Below are 18,663 nucleotides of genomic sequence, written 5' to 3'. Positions count from 1 at the left end.
TAAAAAACAAAAAAAGCACCAAACAAACAAAATTAACTAAACTAAACAAACTAAACTCAAATAAAATAAAATAAAACACATTTTATTTTCCATACATTTACCATCCTAGTGGGGACTCTCCATAGGTGTAATGGTTTTTCTACTAAAAAATAAAATCCTATCTAAAAACCTTTTTATTTTCTATCCTCGTCTACACATAAACTTACACCTCACTGGACACTTTCAGCATTTTTACATTCTCAAAAAACAAACAAACAAACACAAATTTATTTATAAGCTTGTTTCCCCATGGTGACCTCCATTTAGGTCAACACGGTCACATCCCAATGAGTCGGTTTGCATTCAGGTTTAAATCCCCACCGGGATAGAAAAACATGTACACGTGAATGTATGAATGTCTTTCCTGAGTAAAGTGTTTTACTGAAGTCGGGTTGAAAAATAGATCGAGTGATCGCATGAGACATCATACATTTCAGTAAGTTGTTATATGTTCATTCATGTTTATTTTTTAGTTGGTTTCTATAACATGTGAATACATCCTCTATTGTAAAACAATCAGAGCGCCTTGTTATCACTAGTTTTATTTTGATTTCCCGAGTCCACTATTAGCTTATAGCCCGTTAGCATCGCCAACATGGTTGCCGGTAATCCCGCGTACATTGCTAGTACTCTATTCACACACATTACCATTGCTTTACTCACTGTTACTTGCTTCAATGGTGAATGTATGTCTTCCTTTGATTGCAGGTGAGGACACGTTGGAGGAGCTGGAGCTGGAGGCCCTGGAGAAGCAGATTCGTGACCTGACGCTCACAGGTCCGGGGTAAGTATACAGCGTGCTACTAACAGTCCCACTACTTCTACTCTATGTGTTTCTCTGCACAGGCCTGATGCACCCAGGATGTGATCTTCCCAGATGTCCTTCATTCTGGCATTGGGACACCATGGACACTGGGTACATAATACTGTTCCTTCAACCAAGATAATCATATCGAATCTAATATTTTACTGCATTATATACAGAAATAATATATTTTGTGTTAGGTATATTACTATCTGCAGTGTGGTATAGTCTACAGCGAGCTTCAAGGTGAATATCTCTTGACTGATGCCTGCCCGTAGAGACCAAACATTACAGTTCACGTTTGCAGTAATATTTAATTCACACACATGAATCCAAAATATTAATAACATCCGAGCAAATCATGACTCTTCACTTTTCACCTACCTTTAACTAGGTGTAAGATTTAGTCTCAGATGTATCACTACGCCTAGATGTTGCAACAGGTAATGATTCTGTGCACGAATTAAAGCACATTTTACATCTAGCCTAGTCTTACTCTACAGACCAGAAATATGAGAGTGAGATCAAATCTTTTGACTTTGGCCTTTTAAGTAATATATTAATAACATACCAATAAATCATCAGGATGTCAGTTCCAGTACTGTGTAAAAAGTGTTGTGTTTGTGTTAAAAAACCCTATCATATCAGCATTATATTGGTAATCGGCCTGCCTGCTCTCAAGATATCAGCCAACAACTGCTAGTAACAGCACAAAACACCCTAGCAACCACCCAGAATACCCTAGCAACTGCACAACAACTCTATGGCAACCACACATTGTGGGAGTGAGTTTTTTTAGTTGTTGTAACTTAGTTGCTAAAATTGTTCAGTTGTTTAAAAGGCTTTACCTTTCGTTAAATCAGTGCAGACAAGTCCAAATCTAAACACAAATATTAGGAGTTCAAAAGTGCAGTATCTGTCATTTCAAAAGAAGACGTCTGAAAAGCTGAATTTTCCTGGTTAATAAATCACAAAGCGGCAGATAAAGACATTTACTTAGATATGAAAAGTGAATCACTGTTTTACCTGTACAGTGTGACACTGATGACCCTCATGAACTGTTTGGCTGCATTGGGTTTGACAGCCATGTTTACTATCCAGTGTGACTTTCAAAGCGTCCCAAGAGTCAAGACTAAACAATCTGTGTATGAAGTCAATCTCTTTCTTGTGTCAAACCCTGATTTTGTTCAACCTGTTTATGTGTGTTTATGACAATTTTAAGAACTCTATATGTATTTTGAAGGTTTAAATTGGCTTGGATCTGTTTATTTGAGCAGCAATGGCTCAACCAATGGTGTGAGTTTTAGGATGGGGCTCTCTGTTTGTCTAGCCAATGATAGATGGGGGGTGTGTGTGTGGGGGGGGGGGGTTCGACAAGTGTTTCCAAATATGTCATTAAGTGATTCTGTTTGGTGAAGCTAAAGAATAGTACAGTTACGTGTACCATTGTTTGGCAAATGTTTTAATAGGAATTCATGTGACCAGAAATGTGGGTGAAAGTTCTCCCTAAGTTCCCCATTCATGCAAACCATTGGTTCAAAACAGTTGATTCATTTAGAAATTAGCAAATTGCTTTCTTTATGAATGGGTCATTGAGTCACTGACTCAAAGTATTAATTTAAAAACAGATTCAGTCACGTGTGCTCTGCGACGCACAAATGTTCTGCATCATCTTTGTTTGGAGATCTTCAATAGCGAAACAGCAAAAACAAACAAAACGTAACTCACTCAATATTAACTTCTTGGTTTTTTAACTGTTGTATGAAGTTTGAACTTTATAGCTCACGCACTGATATTCAATAAAAGAGTCACTCTTTTGCTTGTGAGATATAACATAACTGTGTCATATCTTACAAATATAAATGATAAAAACCCACACAGGGATATTTTTTGCTTTCGTAACTTGAATTATAGCTGTATTCTAATACTCAATGTCAGCTCACATATTGTTAAACAACAATTAAATATCATCATAGACGAATAATGTGAAACTATTCACAATTCCAGTATTTAAATTAGTTTTATTTGTCTTTTTAAATATGTTGTGAAGTAGCTAAGAGATCAGAAGAAATATAACGATGATTAAGTAGGAAAAACTAAAAGAATCAAGGCACGTTTCTTCCCAAACCCAGCAAGCCCACGGAAGCTGCGGTAACGGCCTCAAACAAGGCGTCCTCTGTCAGCTTAAGCGTTTGTCCTGGAGCAAAACTGGCATTTCATCTGACGATTGGAAAGGATAGTCTAGCACTGAATGACATGTCTTTCTTCCTTCAAACCAAATGACATTTCCCCCTCTCCTCCAGACTTTAACCTCCCCAAACGCTCCTCCACGCCACTCGCTGGATCGGCTGTTTTGACATAGATTACAACTTTGCATCTTGGTTTGTGCATCACCACTTTCTGACAGCCAGATCGTATTTGGCTTCCCAAATTATTGAGAAAGGTGTCTTATTTCCTCCTATTGAGCTGTCTGTACCTCTCGCTCACAACTAGTTTCTTTTGTCCAGTTTTCAATCTCACGAACACATGCCTGAATTTGCGAAAAAGTTAAATATGAATTTCGAACACATTTCTGAATAGATGAAAATACAAAAGTTCAGCTATATGTGTTATTTTGTGAATTCTTTGCGTTTCTTAACTAGTTTTTCACGCACAGGCGATCAGTTTTATAACATGTCACATTAGCAAAACAGCTTTACTATTTTATATTCGTTGTCTCCTTTTACCATAATTCAAGCAATCAAAGTTCAGGGGTATACAAGAAATACATAACATTTTATTTATTTATTCATTCATTTATTTATTTTTATCACTGCTATGTTTTTGCGCTAAAGTGACATAAATGTTTATACAAATATAAACAGAATAGCTGCTGTTCAAATGTTAAGATAAACATTTTGGTTACCATTTACTTCAACTGTATGGAAACACACACACAATTTTTTTATTTGCTTCGACTCAACTGTTTTAAGGCAGTAATCTATTTAAATACAAAACTAAATCAGAGCAATAAAATAGCTGTAAAGCAAACAAAAGCTCCATATTTGTAAAGTAAGTTGATAATCTATTATGATTAATGTGCTTTTGAAAGTTAATCCTCACATAATTCACAACAGAGCTCTGTAGCTAAGTTGCTGTTAAAGTTTGGCCTTAATTTAAATTTTTTATCTATGTATGAATTTATTTTATTTTTTAATTATTTTTATTTTTAGTGGCTAACTGGATAGTAATTGGTTTGGTTATGTGCAAGCAATGACAGAAAGGACTGCTTAGACACTCATTCATCACATATTGCAATTCAATCTCAAGGCTGCCCTTACAAAAATAAGCATGCAACCAAGTTTGCTATACTGTAGTTGACAGATTATTGTTATTATTGTGAGTTTCATAATACATTCAAATGAGATCTTTTGTAAACACAGTAAGAAGGTTTCAGATATTCACCATTGCAAAACAAAGTGAGCTGCTTTTCCGTACAGTGTAGAGATAGACAGCTACCTTTTAGTGTCTTTACTAAAACCACAGAAGTGATTGATTTTTACCACTCTGTATCAGCAGAAACTATAACTGTAATATGACTTTTGACTCAAGACTCAGTGGTTTTCAAAAGTGTTTAGTGTTAGAGTTTGACATATATAATATGTAGGTTTTATGTTTTTTTTTAGTGACTTGCTTTAATGATTTTTGGTGAATTGCATGAAAACCAATACAGGGTCAAGTTTTGAAAAGTTTCTATTTGTTGAAACTTTGCATGCACATTCACGATCATAAAATAAAAAATAAAATACATTTTTGTTGTCCGATGAAGGCCTTTAGAATGGCCGAATCCTCAACAAGTCTTTTCTAGAGTGATTGTTTCACTTTCCATCCAAGGAAAGTCACAAATTTCAAGCAGAAATAAATAGTTTAACCAGTGTTATGTAATTTTTTATAATTAAGTTATGGTCAAAGTGAGCTGCAAAACAATTCAGTAATTAGTTACTTTAGCAGCAGTGCTTGGTAGATTACTTACAAACTGTAATCTTTTACCGATTCCAAATTACATGACAAAAATGGTAACACTTTATTTAAGGACCAATTCTAGCTATTAATCAGTTGCTTACTAGCATGTTGGCTGTTAATTAGTACTAATGAAGCGCACATTAATGCCTTATTCTGCATGACGTGTTTTAGATAACTTAATCCAACCCATACATAAACTCAACAACTACCTTATTAACTATTGATAAAAGTTTGTTCAGGGAAAAAAGGAGAATTAACGAAAATCAGTGAAGTATGAATAATTAGTTAATATTGTGTGAATAATATGTAATCTGTAACCAATAAAAAAATACCTGTAGTCTATTTACAAGTATTTAAAAATGTAATGTAATCTAATTACATATATACATAGATTGTTGGAATCTGATTACGTAATCCAGATTTCATGTAATCAGTTACTACCCAGCACTATTTGGCTCTGACTATGCGTGTGCATTTTTTTTGTTTTTGTTTTTTCATGACAGATATTTGGTGAATTGCATTGAAGCCAATGTGGCCTAACCCCAACATAACCAGTGTAACCAAAGTCAGCCTTTCCAAAACGCATCTATTTGTTAAAACTTTGCATGCACATTCACAAGAAGAAGTCACAAAAGGAAATCAAGTGTTAAAGTGTTACAAGCTATTTAAAAAGTGACTATATCATTTTGGCGGGAAACTATAGACACTGTATTTCGAAATATTTTCAGTTCTGATGTAAAGTAGTGCAGATATCTGAAATATATAATACTTAGACATACTGTTATCATCACCTATGTGTGTTTTTTTCTTTTTTAAATTCTGCCTGTTTAATTAAGGCATATTTCTTGAATATTGACTTATACAGGGCTAAAATGCCTTAGATAAGCGGTTCCCACTATGAAATTCAATGGGTTAAGGTTATGTTTTCAAGAACCTCTATGGGACCATATTTCTAAGATGCAATTAAACCATTCTCAAGGATTTGCAACGCTAGGAGAGTATTAGGCGATTAAAAATCCTAATATGCCGAAGAAATACTCCTCTTTGAACTAGGAATGCGTTTTTGCCTGGGAATATATGATTATATTGTTAGTGCAGCGATGGCACAAATCTTTAAAAATTGCAGCGCTCTTAGCCGCACGTAAACAAAAAATCCGTACTTTTAAGCAAAGCCCATCTCTCATCTATTTGGATTAGACGAAAAGAAAAGAATGTCAGCTAGCTTTTATGTCAGCCGAAGACTTCTCTTTTTTCATTTAGCCTTGCGCAACAAAATTACTACTTAATAAATGCAGCAAGTGAGTTTGTTACAGACATAATTGAAGCTTTTCTCGAATCTTCGCCGTGTTTAAAGTGCAAAGAAGGTGATACGAGTGGGTTTGAGGGCGGCTTGGCGTCTGGGTTGGGGGTTGCTCTCACCCTACCTGCATGACATCGGGGCTTTTTTCTTATGGAAATTGAGTTTGGTGTTTCAAATGAACGTTACGGGATGTGGAACGGGGGTCTGGATGTGTGTTTAATGAAGCAGCAGTTATCTCCAAAACCCTCCCAACCTGCACTGCTCTCCCTAATCCAGCTATTCACGCCTAATACACTGAGGAAAGCTTTTTGTCGCCAGTCATAATGGAAAATGTATATGTTTATAAATATCACACACTTGTTTGTTCACACAGAAATCCATCTCAGTCCTCACCGGCTCGATGAGCTGTTGCGTTTCCAGCTCCCCCCGCTGTATCCACACTGCCAGCTCGCAATTAATTTCCACTCTGTCCCCGCGTGGTTGTGCGTTTGAAGGCCGCGCAGTCCGTTTGAACTCCCATCAGGTGCTTTGATAAGGGCCTGTGCTGTTCATTTACCTACTCTGCAAATGCAAAGAGAGTTACACCCATTTTCCTTCAGCCCTTATCAACGGGCAATGCAAACAGGCATTTAAAAAAAAGAGACACTTCCAAAGATAAATGAGCTGATAGTGCTTGAGGGGGCGTGATGAAAAACACTAAGGAGTTATTATTTTCAGATTGAACAGATAGAAGCCAGGGCTCCATTCTAGGGCCACTCTTATTTACTCTATATATAAACGATTTTGTAAATTCATCGACATTATTCCATAAAAAACATCTTTGCAGACGATACAAATTTGTTTACATCACATCGTAATCCAATTATTTTACAAGATATAGTCAATTCAGAGTTGATAAAAGTTGAATCCTGGTTCAAATGTAATAAAATGTCATTAAATGTTAGCGAAACAAATTTTATTATATTCAAATCGACCAAGAAAAAATTACTTAAAAACACTGACCATTGCCTGATTAAAATGAATGACCAATTGATAGAAAGAGTGCATTCCACTATATTCCTGGGGGTCATCATTGACGAATCTCTAACCTTTAAATGTTGAGCATCTTGTAAACAAACTGTCAAAGTATGTTGGCTTGTTTTATAAGAATAGACATGTTCTTCCGTTATCTGCTCTACTCTTGTTGTATAAAACTCTCTTTGAACCACATCTTAATTACTGTAATGTGATATGGTGCAACACCTTCACAAGTCATATTAAAAACCTTGCATCTTTACAAACGAAAGCCATACAGGCTCTGTCCTGGTCCGAGATAAATTCTCCTACTCACCCTCTATTTTATCGCTATGAGTTACTAAGGCTAACTGAGCTAAATAAATATCATAATGCCTGTTTTATGTTTCAAATTGTTAATAATCTGAACTCTAGATTAAGTAGCCTTCTTCCTATCTCCAGCTCCCAGCACAGTTACCAAACAAGAACCAAATCACTAACATCTGGGAAATATCGCAGACGTGTTCGCGCCAGATTGAGCGTTGTCTGTAGGGGACGCAGATTTGGAATGGGATTGATGATGGCCTTAAGGTGCTGCCCTCTATCTCCAACTTTATGAGACAACTAAAAAAGCTTTATCTGTCAACCTATATTTAATATATAACTGTCTTTTCATGGTCTACTGGTATGTATGATTGTATGTGTATGTATTTTTATGTCTGTATTGGTATGCTCTCACATGCTTTCAGTTCATTTACCATGGTCTGGTTGCAGGTGGTAAATGTGTACTTTGTCTGTACCACTTATTCGTTTTTTTTAATTATTATTTTTTTTAATAATTATTATTATTTTTCTTTCATAAACTATGGGCCCCCACTTATAAGCTTTTTAGCTTCTTTGGGGGACCCATTTCACAATACCTAATTTGCATTTTCTATACCCCCGCTGTATCATCATAGAATTTGCTGGTATTTGTGAATAAACTTAAACTTGAAACTTGAAAAAAAAAAGCCATTTAGGAAGGACTGAGATTAATTTTTTTGAAGTCTTGATATGTAACATTGCGATGCAAACTCTTGCTATGTCATTTATTTGGCGCCAATGCGACCTTGTACAGTTGCAGTCGTGGAATCCATTCAGCTATGTGCTGTCATGTTTTACATCAGGCACTTTGCAGAAAAAATACAATATAAATACAAAATATGCTTCAAAGTCTTTTTTAAGTGTTAAATTATTTTCCTTATTAAAAAGGATGGGGGGGGGGGCAACCTTCATACTAAATAATATATTAGCTGTTATAGTTTACATTTGATATTTTATGAGGTGCATATTTTATTTTATTTTTCTGTTACCAAAATTGATAATAATCAATAATAAAATAAATAAATAAATAAATAAATAAATGAATAAACTGCTTTATATTAAGTATATTTAACAGAAGTACTAAATATTGTAGAAACTTTTTTTTGTAAAATTGCTTTACAACAATTTGTATCGTAAAAAGTGCTGTACAAACAAATTTGAATTGAATTGAAGATGTGCTAACACTGAAACTAGTCATTTTATACAGTGAGATTTGTAAATCAAAATCATTCATTCATTCATTTTTTTTTTTTTTTTTATCTATTGAACACTAAAGAAGATATTTTGAAGAGTGTTGGTTACCAAACAGTAGCTGGTAGCCATTGACTTCCATGTAAAAAATGGAAAAAGAAGAAGATTATTTTTTTCTCATTACTTGACTATATTAGATTATGTCACTGTTTCTAACTTAATTATTTAAGGTAATTTGTGGTAGAGGATAGTTTATTAACATATTCCAAGTTTTCACTTTGAAGAACTTGTGATTTGTGCCTTTATTGCTTTAAAATTAGTAATTGGACCCTCCCATCTTTGCTTAGTGTGTTCTTTTAGGCCTCGTAAAGCCAATTTCAAGTATTCAACAATTTTCTTCATTTCCTTTTAAAAAAACATTCACAAACACCGTCAGAAAGCCATTATCGTCCAAGTTGGGTCGTGATTATTTCTTAATTTGGTGATGACAAGGTTGTCTGTGCGGCTTCAGACAGAGGGCCACTAAGCTTTTAGGAAAGAGCTGGAATTCAAAGGGATAAGAGGAGATTGGAGATCTGTGAAGGCAAGTTTAATGTGCTTAAAGTGGAATGGAAAGTAGTTTTGAGGAGTCGAGTGTAAGAAGGTTTAAAAATATCTGGAGAGGATGAGACACGTTTAAGTATGTGAGAACCACACTGTGTCCTGGGATAGGCCGTGTCTGACAGCCAAATGAAAAGCAGCGCTGCCAGATAGGAGGACGATGGCACGACGGAAAGCTGGAGATAGTTAGACAGCAGGTGACCATTATACCTGCCCTAGGTAAGACACATCCTACACTGTACTGGGAACCTAAACGATGTACCGCAGGGTTGCCAGGGCTGTGAAACAAAACCAGCTTAATTGCTAATCAGGACAGGCCCAACCATGTTTTTTTCTGTGGTTTTCCCATTCGTCTGGGGGTCCACTGCATCCAACTTGGCAACCCTAGCACATGAAGACACAAGGACAGAGCGTTATCGTGAATTAATCGACACATCCACCAGCACCTCTATGTGACTGAAAGATGATTGTGAGGTGACAGAGTATTCGCACATAAATCTATGCTATAAAGTCAAGTTCATTAAGATGGAAACTAGTAGCAAACGAGTTTGAAAATCCATCTAGCAGCAACAGTGCTACAGTTAGACAAATATGAGGACAGCTGCCAGTAAGCAGAATCTCCCAAAAGCAGCTTAAATAGTGTCTCCTCTTTCTTTTGTTGATTCCTCTGTCTGTCCTCCAATTCCATTTTTTTTCTTCTTTTTTCAGCTAAATAGATTTTTTAATTACACATTGTTTTAGTGCTTGACTGACAGCGCCTGTTAATGAATCTTGGCCCAAATACTTGATTTTAAGGATAAAACTGAACTTCCTCTTAGTAATTAAAGAGATACACTTAAGACTTTGTTGGAAACATAATTAAATGTGATTAAGCTGTGCTCTTGCCGCTTTTCAGAAGTCAACGCTATTTATGTTTAATCTTGAGGGAACATTCCCATCATGCCATTGCAGTGTGACTGTAGTTTTGCTGTTGTTGAGGAATTGTCATTGATTGCCATTTACAACTCTGACCTGATTCCTTATGTACAGAAGCCTGATATATTGAATGGCAAACGCTTGGTCACGACAGCTTTGGACTGCATTTTGCCTCCTAATTATATTCATATCATGATATTTGTGATCCATTCCTTAGGCATATCTTGCTAACCGAGCGCTTATTTTGCTTTTGTCTTGGAGTAAGTGATTTGAAATACAGAGTTCTGGCATGAAACCCTGATGACGCCGTCGGATAGGCCTAACTCAGTCTGACGTAATGACATCATCACATGGCACAGCTGATTGGTTCTCTCCTGTATTGATAGCCAATAAGCTTGCTGTTTATTATTCTAATATATGACTAGACCTTGCTGTAGCAGTGAAGCTCACTTCAGAAACCCTCCACCTTCCCCAGCTCCACCTGTATACAGTAGATCTGCTACAAGGTGATTCATGTATGCCATGGGGTTATTTCATGTTATATTTGCAGCAGCAGTATTTCTTACATGCTCACAGCAGCATGTTGTAAATGTATTGACGGTAGCAAGTTTCGGTACTTGCTCTCCTGCACCTGCAGCGTAGCAGATCTATTCTTCTAAGACCAAATACATTAACATCGTCATGTACATTACCATGCCAATCCCTCTGAGAGTTGTCATGACAGAAATGCATTATTTTTATTTTTTATGAAGAAAGCTTTCAGTGTTTAAATGTTATTTATTTTTATTTGTATTGTTTTAAATACTGTTATGTTTATGATCATGACAGCACAAATGTTTATATTCAATATTTCTATGTAGCTTTCATTTAGTAAATTTAATACGTTAGCTTTTTTTAATATTTCATTTCATTAATGTTTAATTTCAAGTATTGAAACGGTTTTGTCCTGGTTTTATGTTTAGTTAACAACAATTGTGATGCTATTTTTAGTTTTATTTAAAAAAAAAAAAAAAATATATATATATATATATATATATATATATTATTATTATTATTTTTTTTTTTTATTAAAGCACAGTGCAATAATATTAGATATAATCTAAAAAATAAAAAATTAAACTAATTTTTTCAAATATTTATTTATTTGTTTGTTTGTATATTGATTTATAATATTTTTTTTGCCATTTTGTGTCATATCAAGCTGCTAAGATTTCATCCATCATGCAAATCCAAAGCTACTCATCAGCTCTGGTCATTGCAGTGTATTCTGGAATCAAGAGTCTGTTTGATCGGGTCACCAGGATGCACACATGCCCTTATCCCAACCTACATCCTGACACCCAGTCACACAGACACACACACACACACACACACACACAGCACCCTCCTGAAAGCTCATGGCACCCATATCTGTACAGTCCCGTGTGAATGTTTAAACGGCGTGTTTGAACAGCACCGAACAGCACCGATGCAGCAAGAGCTGTATCATAATAAGAGGCAATATGAAATTGTACATTTCAGTTCATATCCTGGGAAACTGGTTTGTTATTGTTTTTGTAATGCGTTATTTTTTTGTCACAATGAAATTACAATTTAAAGGATTAGTTCACTTTCAAATAAAAATTTCCTGATAATTGACTCACCTCATGTCATCCAAGATGTTTACGTCTTTCTTCAGTCTTAAAGAAATTAAGGTTTTTGATGAAAACATTCCAAGATTATTCTCCTTATAGTGGACTTCAACAGCTACCAAGTGGTTGAAGGTCAAAATTACAGTTTCACTGCAGCTTCGCAGGACTCTACACGATACCAGTTGAGGAATCTTGATTTATAAACATAAATGCTCTATTTGCATTGCTCTGCAATGTGTGCCCATGATTTCAAGTAACATGTAATCGAATCCAAAGGCCACACGTGACATAAGCCCAAGTACAGATTCAGTGATTAAAGTCGAACGCATAAAGACTAAGTCAAATGGCGTTTACAAAACAAAACAAAAAAAAAGTGAATATGTCATTGAACATACAACAACTCTTGAAGGGCTCTCCTTTTAAACATTTGTAAACACTGAGTCGGTACTTCCGCCGACATCATGTGTGACCTATTCAATGTGATTAAATATTATGTGAAGTCAGGAAAGCGCATCGCAGGGCAGTGCAATGCGAGCATTTATGTTTATGAAGCAGATAATTTCACACTTCACCGTGGGAGGAACTAGAGAAAAACATGGAGTACAAGCAAAAGTCTTTAATACAGGAATCACAGGGTTAATCCACAACACAGAACATCCAATAAGTATGGACGAAGTATACCAGACAGAAAAGATATGCAAAGACTGGAACACGGGCATGACATTACTCCCAGTAGGTGCGACCTCGCTCCATATAACAGAGAGGGGGATTGGTTGGGAACCAAGGAGGAGGCTCCGGTGGAGAACGTACACCCATGAGGGGGGCAGGCGTCCATGGAGGAGATGATGGAGGGAGGAGCCAAGGAGGAGACAGGAGGAGCTTGGAGCAGGAGGAGTCCAGCTGGACCCATGCCACAGCCATGATGTCGATCCACGGTGGAGCCGACGGAGGGAGGGGCCATGGAGGAGGAATTGCCACCAACTCCAGAGGGCCAACCAACGGCGGCGGAGCAGGTGGTGGATGAGCGTGAGGTGGAGATGGAGAGCAGAAGAGCCAGGCCGATGGGGAAGATCAGGGAGGCCACGGTGGAGCCAAAGCGACTGAGGTGGACTGAGGACCGGGTGGAGCCGAGGGGATGAAGGAGCCGGATGGAGCTGGCGGGATGGAGGGACGGAGGGACCAGGCGAAGCCAGAGGAGTGGAGTCCAGAGGCGCAGGATGATCGACGCCAGAGCAAGGCGGAGCCGGAGGGACGAAAGAGCCAGGCAGAGCTTGTGGACTGCTGGACCACGACGGACAGGAGGGAGCTAGGAGCCATGGTGGAGCCGATGGGTCAAGGGACCGAGGCGGAGTTCAGGACACAGAGGCTGGAGGCGGAGATGAGGGACACTACGACCACGGCAGCGCTGGAGTCCCCCGGGGCTTGCTCTGCAAGTGAATCTTTTTATGTTTTCTTCTTACATTAAAAATGGTTATTAAGAAATATAATTTTTAACTGTAAGTAACACATAAACATGAAATTATGAAGTGGAAACTCTGAAATTGATCTTTGTTTCATTTTGCTAAAAAATAAGAATACAATAAAAAATATATGTTTTTGTTTTGTTTTGTTTTGTTTTTTGAAAGCTTGTCTTGGACTTAGATGTACAAAGTCACAGATAGTTTAAGTAAAAAAATATGTGCTGGATGAAATAATATATAAGGATACAAATATATTTCTGTAACTTTGAGAGATTACGTTATCTGTTCACTAAGCCCCATTCATGTAATGCAAGTAGCACAAATTACTGTACAAATGTAAATGAACTCCACTGCAATGACTTGTGCTGCATTCAATATAATCACTGTAAGACTGTAGCACCATTGTTAAATGGTAACTCAAACACAATCATGCTTAAAGTAATAATTTAATTGAAAGCAACTTTCCATTCAGCATGTACATTCTTCAGAACTTCTCTCTTTGTGTCTTCCAAAAGTAAGATGGATGCAACAAGGGTGAGTCATTTCATTCTTATGAATTATTGGTTTAAATTAGATCAGATTTAAGGGTGACTTAGTATACTCTGTTGTCCGATCACCACGGGTGCGAAACAAACTCTACAGCTGATCATAATGGCAAGGGCAGAGAGGATCATGGGGGTTTTGTGAGAGGCGGCCATCACTGAACTTTCCACTTTTCCTTTCAGACTAACTCAGCTTTAACATTGCCCTATTGTCAGTGTCCCATTCATGGGGAGTCCCTCACTATCCATTAATTACCACTTCCTTCAGCGCATGTGGAGACTCCCCCATACCCCAACTCTTTTAGAAAGGCACACTTCCCTCCTCTGCTGCCATTCATGTGCGGGACGCTTCAGCACCCCTCCAGGGCCCAAGCCCTATGCGCTTTCTCACCATAAGGACATATTCATTAGAAAAGACAAAAGCAGATTTCCACAGCCTTCATGTGTGCTTTTCATTGGGGTCCAGCTGAATGTGTGTTTTAGCAGGTGTCCCTCCAGCAAACAACAGTGCAGGGGAGCAGAGATAGCGCACATCTAAACTGTTGTCTTTCGTGTGAAAAGAGGAAGAGACACAACACCGGATCTAACCAAGTGTTTACATTAGACGGCCAACAGAAGGCCTGATGGGTAGAAATGGTTAGAGACCTGAAAATAAACAGATCCTGGTTCCATGCAGTTTTCCACACATTCTGAAGTGGTCTGCTCAATGATTCTGTTCGGACTGTCATTGCATTTCATCAAGTGAAATTGTCCTAAACATTCCTGTTTTTTCACAGCTCCAATGGCGAGCACAAAAATGAACAGACAATGAGATAATCTCTCTCTATCTACCGTGAACTCTTTCATAAAGTTGAGGCTGATAGCACACGAAGGCTGAGTTTGCACCATTAAAGCTGGCTTATCTTTTCATATGTGCTCTACTCTCATATGTGCTCTACTCTAGTGCTGAAGTTGACTAGTCTCAACTGGACTTGTTTGCATACATTTGAAAGAGTCTGACATGAAACCGTCTGATCTTTTACCGCAAGGTTTAGGACTGTTTGCACGTGGTATTTCAAATACAGTCAGCTAGAAGGAAAACATGGACTCAGTTTGTCAAATACTCTTGACGCACCAGATTTTTATGTGCATTACAAATCTATGTTTCCATGTTCCTTTTATTTTCCATGGTTTAGTGTGTTGTGCTTATATTCACACACATACACACAGATGTCTGTTATGTGTGCGTTTGAGTGTGTCACACATCCACATCTACCTTTTTCACCACCGCACGCAAAGTTTTGAAAATGCTCCGTCAGAGCTTGTTCAGGACTGGCTTTTAAGATTCCACTGAGTGCTTGGGTCGAGCCAAGAGAGTGCAAAGAGGTTAGGACTGTCGTGTTTGCTTTGATTTTTGTTTTATTAATACGATTAGGTATCTTGGCATCAGTTTGCAGGCTCAGGCCCAACAAAACTACCTGAGCTGTCTGCTAGACGGCAATGCTTTCTTCACCCAAGAAGCTGGATAAGCACGATCCCTCACCGGATGAAACCCTCCCTGCTGAATGTTGTTTTTTTTGTTTTTTTATTTATTTATTTTTATCAGCCTTAAATGAGCCTTACATCTCATATGGGAAAACATGGAAGGAATATGTATTTTCTTATTTTAAAAATTCATGTTATTTTATTTTATTAAATTAATGTAGCTCTAACTTTTTTTTGCTAGTATAGTTAGTATTTTTAAATAAGATATTTTATTTTAAATAAACAAAATTTAAAATAAACAATTTTTATTTTATTTTAATGTATATTTTTGTTCGTTTTTTCTTTCTATTTTATATATATATAAAGAGATATTTTGTCATGGACAGCGAGCATATAAGCAAACTGTGGCAATTTATTTTTGATATTGAAATATTAATATTTCAATCTTCTAACCCTTACATGATCAACATGATTTTTGTCTTTAATGTCCACATTTTGAGCAATCAATATTTAAAATATGAATATTTAAAGAGTATTGTTCAGGAGTTCAGAAAATTGACCACTTCCATATTAAACCCCATTACACAAAATAACTGATAATAAAAGGGGACTAACATTGTTGAGCTCCATAAAGGACTAAAAACAACACGAAAATATAATAAAAGTATTATACAAACTGCAGATGTATAACTAACTATATTTATTTTTCAATAGTCATACTCTATTATTTTTTTTTTAATTCAACAGACCCAAATTTGATAAATTCTTACATATTCAAAGGTGAAATGCAATAATTAATGGCATCTGGTGTCACTGATGTCAAAATTTGGCATGATGTAATTTTGATATATTTAATATAATTTTTATGTTATTTAAATTTCATTACATTCTGTTCCCTGAAGAGCATTTTTTTTTAAATGTTGTTGACACATTATTTAACAATATATGACCCTTGTATATTTACACTTGGTTTTCTTATGGTTAAATCTTTAATTAGTTCTAAATTCACAATTACACAACTTGTACTAACAATTATAAAACAGAGTTGAACCTCTGAGATTTCTTAAATCTAAATCAGTGATGTTATTTAAGACAATATAACTGGATCTTCCATTATCAGAAACCTGTGTGCTTCTCTTTAAAAACCAACATTCAGCAGCTGTAACTGTTGTCGAATAACAGAAGCTGCTCTAAGTGTACAGTAAAAAAAAAAAAAAAGCAAATTTTCAACAGGCCTGAGGACAATTTATTTCCTCTTTGATTTTTTTTTTTCTCATACTATCGAATGTGTTTTATTTCACGAAGAGCAATTACATAGGTTGACTAAATATTGATTTACTGTTGGCACATTAAAGAGGGAAGAAATAATTGAAGAATGTATCTACAGGACATCCTAGAAGAGTGATGAATTGGATCCAAGACACAGTGGCTGCAAATTTCACAGCCTCACGATAGGAGGTTTGTCACTATTGTCACTATTACTAGGCTTTTGCCTAAAATTACAGAGTCCTCGCAGCACCAAGCGCCCTCTTCCATCTTAAACCAGTGATCTTCTCTCAAACACTGTTAGCTGAATGGCTTACTGATAAAAGTTTTTCTTTTTCTTTTCTTTCTTTTTCTTTATTTCCAGCATATCACCTGGAATTCTTTATGTGCAAGTCAGTGTTTTCTGTTTAGTGCTGCAATTTGAAAACACAGTTGAATAAAACAGTTTATCAAGACATGTTGATTGATTGATCCAGGTTCCTGAAGACAAGTATATCTTCTTACGGGTATCTGGAAACATTGACTGGTTGGCACTTGAAATGTGTCAGCTCCTCTAGTGCTGATCGGGAGCTACATTGTCCACCTGAGCTATGAGCTCCATTGGCTCGTATCACTAAAGCAATAGTCAGTCTCACCACACTCCACTGAGAACTTTGATTTCTGGGATACATTCCTCATTTAAGTAGCTTCATCATCATCATCATGGTCATCAGTGCAGAGGCTACAGCTGATTAACTCCAGGAGTTTCTGAAGCATGAGGGTTGAATGGGGAGAATGGCGAACAAGGTACTGTAGATAGAGTTTAAATACGAAGTACACTGTAGATGATAATGCAGAATGAATGAGTGCTGTGCCTTCAGTGCAGATCAGTAGTTTATACATGATTTTAATATATACGTATATCGCTGCATTGTGATTATTTGTGCATAGACTATTTGGTCAAAAGTATGTGAACCCCTTTCTTATATACACTTCCTAATGTTCCAATAAATTTAGTTCAAACAAATCTTGACACAACACTATATAAAGGCATTATATGGAATTATATAAGAGATACAGATAGATAGATAGATAGATAGATAGATAGATAGATAGATAGATAGATAGATAGATAGACAGACGAGTGTTGATTCAGCACCTCTGATCTCTCCCATTCATAGTCACAACATTCTCTCTCTCGTGACAATTTAGTACAGCATTTGTTTTGTCACGTCTTCACCCCCTGCCTCTTTTCCACACAGCTCCCCCCATTCAAGGTTGGAACACATTTTCTCAGTGGGGGAGCTCTTAATTTTTTCAAATTTTTCCCCTCTCCTGTGTCCCCGTTTATCTGTAATAGAGAGATCTCCTGGTGAGATGGGCTCATGGCTGCATGTGACAGTTCTCTGTCTGTGCAGCTTCCAAACACCAGGGGTCGGGGAAATTAATAACCATATCTGGCAATCCTCAAGGCTCTGGAGGAAATTGAATGGCGTTGTTTGCAAACGCCTGCATCTCGTAAGGAAGCAGAAATTATTCAGTGATTCAATTAGTGGGAGAGCGAATGGAGTGCTCATTCCTGATGGGAGTGATAATTGATAAACCTTTTAATCCAACACTGAAACAAGTCCAGAATCAGCAGTGATGAGGTTTATGCCGCACTGAAGCGGGCAGGAGAGAGATTAGATAGGAATATCAGGTGCAGAAGATTGTTATTTCCACTGGTTGCTTTAATCAAACGCATGTCTATAATTTATATTTAGTGGCAGCACTGTACTACTAAATATACAGTGTCATGGCAAAAGACATATGTTACCCTGGACCACAAAACCAGTCTTAAGTGTCAAATTGAGTTTTATATATCATCTGAAAGCTGAATAAATAATCTTTCCACAATAGGACAATATTTGTTCGAGATACAACTATTTGAAAATTTGGAATCTGAGGGTGAAAAAAAAAAAAAAAAATACATCAAAATATTGAGAACATAAATATATTCAAATTAAGTTCTTAGTAATGCATATTACTACTAATAAAAAAAATATTGTAATATATTTACAGTAAGATATTTACAAAACATCTTCATGGAACATGATCTCTACTTAATATCTTA

General features: G+C 36.6%; 1 protein-coding gene across 1 annotated transcript in view; it reads left to right on the top strand.

Annotated features, from left to right (window-relative positions):
• Positions 1 to 18,663, top strand: part of LOC127943318 (uncharacterized) — a 368,782-nt gene that overhangs the window by 72,874 nt on the left and 277,245 nt on the right. The gene's annotated exons all lie outside the window — the stretch shown is intronic.

The sequence above is a fragment of the Carassius gibelio genome, chromosome A22, assembly GCF_023724105.1.
Source record: "Carassius gibelio isolate Cgi1373 ecotype wild population from Czech Republic chromosome A22, carGib1.2-hapl.c, whole genome shotgun sequence".
In the NCBI taxonomy this organism is placed as follows: Eukaryota; Metazoa; Chordata; class Actinopteri; order Cypriniformes; family Cyprinidae; genus Carassius; species Carassius gibelio.
This window is presented reverse-complemented; position numbering and strand designations above follow the sequence as displayed.